Source organism: Pongo abelii, chromosome 14 (genome assembly GCF_028885655.2).
Source record: "Pongo abelii isolate AG06213 chromosome 14, NHGRI_mPonAbe1-v2.0_pri, whole genome shotgun sequence".
NCBI lineage: Eukaryota > Metazoa > Chordata > Mammalia > Primates > Hominidae > Pongo > Pongo abelii.
Genome location: NC_071999.2, coordinates 32,622,505 through 32,632,471, shown reverse-complemented (window position 1 = coordinate 32,632,471; position 9,967 = coordinate 32,622,505). Strand labels below are relative to the sequence as shown.

Here is a 9,967-nt window from a genome sequence, read left to right as displayed (position 1 = left end):
TGGAAAGCACCTTTCTTCTACTTTCTGTTTTTGTTTTGAGTACTTCAGATACTTCATATGAGTGGAATCGTACAGTACTTGTCTTTATGTGATTGGCTTATTTTATTTAGCATAATGTCCTCAAAGTTTATGCATGTGTCAAAATTTCCTTCTTTTTTTAAGGCTTCATAATATATGATTGTATGTATATACCACGTTTTCTTTACCCATTCATGCCCAGAAATTTGGGTTACTTCCACCTCTTGGCTATTGTGAATAATGCTGCAATAAACATGGATGTGCAAATATCTCTTCGAGATTCTGCTTTGGATTCTTTTAGATATACACCCAGAAGTGGGATTGCTGGATCACAGTGCAATTAAATTTAAACTGTATTTGACATATCTCTAGAATTTCATTATGGACATATCTAAGACTTAAAAACACCAGTGTGCCCAGTCTTAGGGGGACCTACACACTGTTGAGTGTTTTACCACCACGTTCCTCCCCAGTTTCTCACAGTGAAGATCTGAGAAAAATCTGTGCTTCCAGAGGGGAAGGAGAAAAATTAGCTATTTTAAAATACATCTTGTGCATTCTGTTCTTAACAAGACCTGCCTCAAAGGAAATTGACTTTACCAGAGACTAACCAATTGGAATTTTACCAGAGCCTTACCAACCTGGGGGAAAGGGAATACCCAACTCCACCCTGCTCTAGCTTTCTGTGTGGGGGAAAGAAAATGCCCAACTCCAGACCCTCTAGCTTTCCCGTCTGACGGGGGTGGAAAGATAAAACTAGTCAAAATAGAACTGCTTTCATCAATAGACTTATGAAAGTCACAGCCCAGAGACCAGGCTCACTAAAAGACAGACCTAATCATAAGACTATAGAATATTTCCCCTCAATACACACACCCCTCTTACTACCACATCAGTAGAGCTCCTATATAATAATGGGAACACAACTAAAAGGAATACTCATCTCAGATCTTATTTAAGAAGATGTCTCCAGGGAAAAGCAAAGAAAACAGGGGAGACAAAAAACAGGGATACCAAAGGAAATTTTAGTATCCAATGCCTATAGCTACAACAAACACAAACACTATTTTACTCCTAGCCAGACACACATAACACCTCACTCTAAAGGCCTATTTGCTTCAGTTCCTTTTAGCCAATACATCAAGTCTGGTTTTTAACCAAAAATATAAGGCATACTAAAATATACAAAACACAGTTTGAAGAGACAGAGCAAGCATCAGAAGCAGACTCAGGTATGACAGAAATGCTGGAAATTTAAAACAACTATGATTAATATACTTAGGGTGCTAATGGAAAAGATGGCAATATGCACAAATGGGTGGATAATGTAAGCAGAAAGATGAAAACTTTAAGCAAGAATCAGAAACATGCTAGCAATAAAAAAAATTCGTAACAGAATCGAAGAATGTCTTTGATGGGCCCATTAATTGACTGGACACAGCCAACAAAAGAACCAGGGAATCTGAAGAAAAGTAAACGGAAACTTCCAAAACTGAAAGACAAGGAGAAAAAAATGTAAAAGTGGAGCAGAATATTAACGAACTGTGGGACAATTATAAAAGGTGTCACATATGCATAATAAAAATTCAAAAAGGAAAAGAAAGAGAAAAAGGAACACAAAAAAATCTGAAGCAATAATGGCAGAATTTTCCAAAAGTAATGGTAGGTACTGAACCACAGATCCAGGAAGCTCAGAGGATACCAAGCAAAATGAATACCCAAAAAGTCTAGACCTAATCATCTCATATTCAAACTGCAGATAATCAAAGATGAACAGAAAATCTTGAAAAAAAAAAAGAGAAAAATAAAATCTTAGAGGAGCAAGGTTGAGAATTATATCAGACTTCTCTTCAGGAAATATGCAACCAAGGAGCAAGTGAAGTAAAATATTTAAAGTGTTGAAAGAAAAAAACCTGCCAACCTAGAATTCTGTATTCAGCAAAGTTATTCTTCAAAAGTGAAGGAGAAGTAAAGACTTTCTCAGACAGACAAAAATTTAAAAAACTTATTTAGGTTGCCAGAAATGTTAAAATAAGTTCTCTCTGAAGAACTTTCAACAAGAAAAATGTTAGAGGAAGAATAACTGAGGTAAAATTGTCTTTCAGTTTTCTTAATTTGAACTGAGCTAACATATAACGTTTATTTAAAATAATAATAGCAACAATATATTTTGTGATTATAGCTATTAGATAAGCAAAACAAATGACAGCACTGTTACAAGGAATGAGAGTGAGGAATTGAGAATTTTGCTTTATGCTATTTGTATGATGTGTGAAGTAGTATAGTGTTATTTAAAAGTGGACTTAGATTAATTGTAAATGTATATTGCAAACTCAAGGGCAACCATGAAAGAAGTATAATTGATATGCTAAGAGAGGATAAAAATAGAATTATAAAAAATGCTCAATTAAAACCAAGAGGACAGGAAGAGTAGAAGACAAAAGAAAGGGAGACAATGAAGAGAAAACTGAAAAATATGGTAGATATTAATCCAACCATATCAATAATCACTTCAACTATAAATGGCTTAAATACACCAATTAAAAACAGAGATTCTCATACTAGATTAAACAAAACAAGCCCCAACTTTATGTTGTCTATAGAAAATCCACTTTAAACATAAAGACACATAGATTAAAAGTTAAAAGATGGTCTGGGCACAGTGGCTAATGCTTGTAATTCCAGCACTTTGGGAGGCCGAGGCAGGCAGATCACAAGGTCAGGAGATTGAGACCATCCTGGCTAACACAGTGAAACCCGTCTCTACTAAAAATACAAAAAAATTAGCCAGGTGTGGTGGCAGGCACCTGTAGTCCCAGCTACTTGGGAGGCTGAGGCCGTAGAGTGGCGTGAACCCGGGAGGCAGAGCTTGCAGTGAGCCGAGATCGCGCCATTGCACTCTGGCCTGGGCAACACAGCGAGACTCTGTCTCCAAAAAAAAAAAAAAAATAAGAGTTGAAGGATGGAGAAAGAGTATGCTAATTCTAATAATTTTAATAAAGCTCCAGTAACTATATTACTTTCAGACAAAACAGACTTCAGATCAAGGAAAATTATCAAGAATAAAGAGGAACATTACCTAATAATAAATAAGTAAATTCTTTAAAAGACATAACGATTTCTTTTTTTTTGATATGGAGTCTCGCTCTGTCGCCCACACTGGATTGCAGTGGCACGATCTCAGCTCACTGCAAGCTCTGCCTCCCAGTTTCCGGCCATTCTCCTGCCTCAGCCTCCCAAGTAGCTGGGACTACAGGCGCCTGCCACCACGCCCAGCTATTTTGTATTTTTAGTAGAGATGGGGTTTCACCATGTTAGCCAGGATGGTCTTGATCTCCTGACCTCGTGATCCACCCACCTTGGCCTCCCAAAGTGCTGGGATTACAGGCGTAAGCCACCACACCAAACCAAGACATAACAATTCTTAATGGACTTGGACTGGGACATACACCACTGACCCCCTGGCTCTTAGGCCTTTGAGCTTAGGCTGGATTACATCTCAGCTTTTCTTGTTTTCCAGCTTGCAGACAGCAGATCATAGAACTTCTCAGCCTCCATAACCATGTTAGTCAATTCCTATAATTGGTTGTAGAAATAATAACCAATTCCTATAAGTGGGTTATCTTATCTTATTGGTTGTGTTTCTCTGGAGAACTCTGACTAATTCAGGGCCATCACTATTGATCCCATGGACATTAGAAAGATAATAAAGAAATATTGTGAATAGCTCTATGACTACAAACTTGATAATTGAAATAAAATGGACCAATTTCTTAAAAGACATAATCTATCAAAACTCACACAGGAGAATAGATAATTGGAAGAGACCTATATCTATTAAATGTGTTGAATCAATAATTGATAACCTTCTAAAACAGAAAGCACCAGGCCAATGTGGGTTAACTGGTGAATTCTATTAAACATTTAAGGAAGAAATCATACCAATTCTCTACTATCTCTTTCAGAAAACAAAAGCAGAGAGAATATTTCCTAACTCATTCCATGAGGCCAGTATTATCCTAATACCAAACAGAGAAAGACATTACAGGAGAGGAAAACTACAGATCAATAACTCTCATGAACATAGATGTAAAAATCCTCAACAAAATATTAGTAAATCAAATTCAAAAGTGTATAAGAATTATGCAACATGATTGAGAGATATTTATTACAGATATGTAAGGCTGGTTTAACATTTGAAAATTAACTAATGCAATCCATCACACAAACAGCTAAAAAAAATTATGTGATCATGTCAATAGATACAGAAAAGGCATTTGACAAAATCTAACACCATTCATGATAAAAACTGAGTTTACTAGAGAGAGGAACTTTGATTTTTAAAAATCTACAAAAAAACCTACAGCAAACATCATACTTAACGGTGAGAAACTAGATACAGTCAGCCTTCTGAATGTGTGGGTTCTGCATTTGCAGAGTCAACCAACTGTGGATCAAAAATATTTTTAAAACAATGAAAAATAATAATACAATAAAAAACAATGCAAATTTTAAAATATAGTCATTTACATAGCATTTACATTGTATTAGGTATTATAAGTAATTTAGAGATGATTTAAAGTATACGGAAGGATGTACATATTTTATATGCAAATACTATACATATTATGCAAGGAACTTGAGTATATGTGGATTTGGAATGACTCCAAGATCCACAGGGAATCTTGGAGTCAATTCCTTATGGATACTGTGAGATGACTACACTTTCCTGCTAAGATCAAGAAGGAGGTAAGAATATCCCCTATTACTCACTCTTATTTAACATTGTAGAAGAAGTTCTAGTTAATGCAATATGACAAGACAAGGAAACAAAAGGTAGACAGAGGCCAAGCAAGGTGGCTCATCTGAGGTCAGGTAATCCCAGCCTGTAATCCCAGTACTTTGGGAGGCCGAGGTGGGTGGATCACCTGAGGTCAGGAGTTTGAGACCAGCCTGGCCAACATGGTGAAACCCCATCTCTACTAAAACTACAAAAATTAGACAGGCATGGTGGTGGGCATCTGTAATCCCAGCTACTCGGGACGCTGAGGCACGAGAATCACTTGAACCCAGGAGGCAGAGGTTGCAGGGCCAGAGATCATGCCACTGCATTCTGGGTGACAGAGCAAGATTCTGTCTCAAAAAAAAAAAAAAAACAAAAAAAAACCAGACAAACAAATAACAAAAAAATCCCAAAAAGTATACAGGTCAGAAAGAGAGAAACAAAACTGTCTTTGTTCATAGATTGTCTATGAAGAAAATCTGAAGAAACCAATTTTTAAAAAACCCTGAAAAAACCCTCAAAATGGATCATAGGCCTAAATGTAAGACAAATAAAACTATAAAATTCTTAGAAGATAAAATAGGAGAAACTCTAGGTGACCTTGGGTTTGGTGATAAGTTTTTAGATAGAATACCAAAGGCAAGGCAGGGCACGGTGGCTCACGCCTGTAATCCCAGCACTTTGGAAGGCCTAGGCGGATGGATCACGAAGTCAGGAGATTGAGACCATCCTGGGTAACACGGTGAAGCCCCGTCTCTACTAAAAGTACAAAAAATTAGCCGGGCGTGGTGGCGGGCGCCTACAGTCCCAACTACTCTGGAGGCTGAGGCAGGAGAATGGCGTGAACCCGGGAGGAGGAGCTTGCCCTGAGCTGAGATCGCACCGCTGCACTCCAGCCTGGGCGACAGTGCAAGACTCTGTTTCAAAAAAAAAAAAAAAAAGAATACCAAAGGTATAATCTATGGAAGAAAAAGTATTAATTTGGACTTCATCACAATTAAAATCATTTAAAGAGTTCAATTCAACAAGAAGACTTAACTATCCTAAATAGATATGCACTCAACATCGGAGCACCCAGATTTATAAAACAAGTACAGATCTACAAAGACTTAGCCACAGAATAATAATGGCAGACTTCAACAACCCACTGACAGCATTAGACAGATCACTGAGGCAGAAAACTAACAAAAAAAGTTCTGGACTTAAATTCAACACTTGATCAATTGGAACTAATAGGCATCTACAGAATACTCCACTCATCAACCACGTTCTTCTCATCTACACATGGAACATACTCCAAGATCAGTCACTTGTTTGGCCACAAGGCAAGTCTCAATAAATTAAAAAAATCAAAGTCATACCAATCATACTCTTGGACCATAGTGGAATAAAAATAGAAATCAATACTAAGATGATCTCTCAAAACTGCACGATTACATGGAAATTAAACTACTTGCTCTTGAATGATTTTTGGGACAACAAAGTTAAGGCAGAAGTCAAGAAATTCTTTAAAATAAATGAAAACAGAGTGATATGGTTTGGATGTGTGTCCCCTCCAAATCTCATGTGAAATGAGGGAGGGGCTAGTGGGAGGTGTTTTGGTCATGGAGGTGGCTCCCTCATGGATGGCTTGGTGCTGTCCTAGCAATATTGAGTGAACTCTCACTCTATTAGTTCATGTGAGATCTGGTAGTTTAAGAAATTGTGGCACCTCCCCACTTTCTCTCTTCTCCCTCTCTCACCATGTGATATTCCAGCTCCCCCTTTGTCTTCCAACATGATTGTAAGCCCTCTGAGGCCTCAGCAGAAGCCAAGAAGATGCTGGTGCCATGCTTTCTGTACAGCCTGGCTGTACATCACGAGCCAATTAAACCTCTTTTCTTTATAAATTACCCAGCTTCAGGTATTTCTTTATAATGACACAAAAAAAGACTAACATATAGAGATACAACATACCAAAATCTCTGGGAGACAGCAAAAGCAATGCTAAGGGAAAAGCTTACAGAACTAAATGCCTACTACAAAAAGTTAGAAAGATTTCAAATGAATGATCTAACATCACACCTACAGGAAGTAGAAAAACGAGAACAAAGTAACCCCAAAGCTAGCAGAAGAAGAGAAATAACTAAAATCAGAACAAACTGAAGGAAATTGAGACCCAAAAGTCCATATAAAGAATCAATGAAACCAGAAGTTGATTTCTTTAAAGGATAAACAAGATAAAGAGACTACTAGCTATATTAACAAAGGAAAAAAAGAGAAGATCCAAATAAACACAATCGGAAACAAAAAAGGTGACATTACGACCAGTCCCACAGAAATACAAAAGGTCCTCAGAGACTATTACGAACACCTCTATGCACAAAAGCTAGAAAATCTAGAGAAAATGAATAAATCTCTGGAAACACACAACCTCCCAATATTGAATCAGGAAGAAATTGAAACCCTGAACAGACCAATATCGAATACCAAAATTGAAGCAGTAAGAAAAATCCTACCAACCAAAAAAAGCCCTGGACCAGATGGATTCACAGCTGAATTCTACCAGATGTAAGAGAAGAGCTGGTACCAAATCTACTAAAACTATTCCAAAAAAGTCAAGGAGGAGGACACCTCCCTAACTCATTTTATGAAGCTACCATCACCCTGATACCAAAATCTGGCAAAGATACAACCAAAAAAGAAAACTACAGGCCCATATCCCTGATGAACATAAATGCAAAAATCCTCAACGAAATACTAGAAAATTGAATACAACAGCACATCAAAAAGTTAATTCAGTTCCCTGGTATGACTGCGTCCTGAGCAGCTGTTCTCTGGAGCAGTAGTCCTTTATCTCCATTTGTCTTCTCTTCCACCTAAGTGCATGCCACCACCCCATGGAAGATTTGATGGACATGGAAATGAGCCCTCTGAGGCCCCAGAACTATCTTTTTGGTTGTGAACTAAAGACTGACCAAAGATTATCTGGATAATGATGAAAATGAGCACCAGTTTAAGGGCTGGTTTGAGGGATGAATTGCACATTGTTGAAGCAGAGGCAATGAATTATGAAGGAAATCCAATTAAAGTAACACCGGCAACTTTGAAAATGTTTGCATAGCCAATGGTTTCCCTTGGGAGCTTTGAAATAACACCACCTGTGGTTTTACGATTGAAGTGTGGTTCAGGGCCAGTGCATAATAGTGGACAGCACGTAGTAGCTGTAGAGGAAGATGCAGAGTCAGAAGATGAAAACGAGGAGGTTGTAAAACTCTTAAGTATATCTGGAAAGTGATCTGCCCCTGGAGGTGGTAGCAAGATTTCACAGAAAAAAGTTGCTGATGATGAAGAAGAAGAAGATGATGATGATGAAGATGATGAGGAAACTGAAAAAAAAAGCACAAGTGAAGAAATCTATACAAGATACTTCAGCCAGAAAAGCACAGAAGTCAAACGAGAATGGAAAAGACTCAAAACCATCAACACCAAGATAAAAAAGACAAGAATCCTTCAAAAAGAGAAAAAAACTGAAACACCGAAAGGATCTAGTTCTGTAGAAGATATTAAAGCAAAAATGCAAGCAAGTGTAGAAAAAGGTGGTTCTCTTCCCAAAGTGGAAACCACGTTCATCAATTATGTGAAGAATTGCTTCTCGATGACTGACCAGGAGGCTATTCAAGATCTCTGGAAGCGAAGGAAGTCTCTTTAAGAAAATAATTTAAATAGTTTGTTACGAATATTCCATCTTATTTCATTTCAGTAACAGTTGATATCTGGCTGTCCTTTTTATAATGCAGAATGAGAACTTTCCCTACCATATTTGGTAAATGTTGTCCAGGTACCATTGCCAAGAATATGTTGTCCAAAATGCCTGTTTAGTTGTTAAAGATGGAACTCCACCCTTTGCTTGGTTTTAAGTACGTATGGAATGTTATGATAGGACATAATAGTAGCAGTGGTCAGAAATGGAAATGGTAGGGAGACAAAAATATACATGTGAAATAAACTCAATATTTTAATAAAATAAAAAAAGTTAATTCACCATGATCAAGTAGGCTTTATTCCTCGGATGCAAATTTGGTTCAACATATGTGAATCAATAAATGTGATTCACTACATAAATAATTAAAGGACAAAAGCCGTATATTATCTCAATAGACAGAAAAATCTTTCAATAAAATCCAACATCCCATCATGATAAAAACCCCCAAGAGACTGGGCGAAAAAGGAACATACTTCAAAATAATGAGCCATCTATGACAAACACACAGCCAGCATCATACCGAACAGGCAAAAACCAGAAGCCTTCTCTTTGGAAACTGGAACAAGACAAGGATGCACACTCTCATCAATCCTATTCAACATAGTACTGGAAGTGCTAGCCAGAGCAATCAGGCAAGAGAAAGAAATAAAAGGCATCCAAATAGGAAGAGAGAAAGTCAAACTGTCTTTCTTTGTGGATGAAATGATTCTATACCTAGAAACCCCTAAAGACTGCCAAAATGCTCCTGGAACTGTTTATCCTTTCAAGGGATGGCTGCTTAGCCATATATACAGAAGAATGATACTGGACTCCTATCTTTCACCATAAATAAAAATTAACTCAAAAATTAATGACTTCAGTAAAATTTCAAGATACAAAATCAATGTACAAAAACCGGTAGCATTTCTTTTTTCTTTTTTTTCTTTTTTTGAGGCGGAGTCTCACTCTGTCGCCTAGGCTGGAGTGCAATGGTGTGATCACGGCTGAGGTGCAAGCTACCGTGCCTGGCCCAGAGCATTTCTATACACCAATAATGTTCAATCTGACAGCCAAATCAAGGAACAATCCCATTTACAGTAGTCATAAGAGACCTAGGAATACATCTAGCCACGGAGGTGAAAGATCTCTGCAAAAAGAACTACAAAACACTGCTAAAAGAAATCATAGATGACATAAACACATGGAAAAACACTCCATACTATGGATCAGAAGAATCAATATTGTTGAAATGGCCATACTGTCCAAAGCAATCTACAGATTCAACACTATTCCTATCAAACTACCAACATCATTTTTCACAGAACTAGAAAAAAACTATTATAAAATTTACATGGAACCAAAAAGGAGCCTGAATAGCCAAAGCAATCCTAAGAAAAAAGAACAAAGCCAGAGGCATCACATTACCTTACTTCAAGCTACAG

General features: G+C 37.4%; 1 pseudogene; it reads left to right on the top strand.

Annotated features, from left to right (window-relative positions):
• Positions 1-7,680: 7,680 nt before the first annotated feature.
• LOC103892202 (nucleophosmin-like) lies at positions 7,681-8,492 on the top strand (annotated as a pseudogene).
• The last annotated feature ends 1,475 nt before the right edge of the window (positions 8,493-9,967 follow it).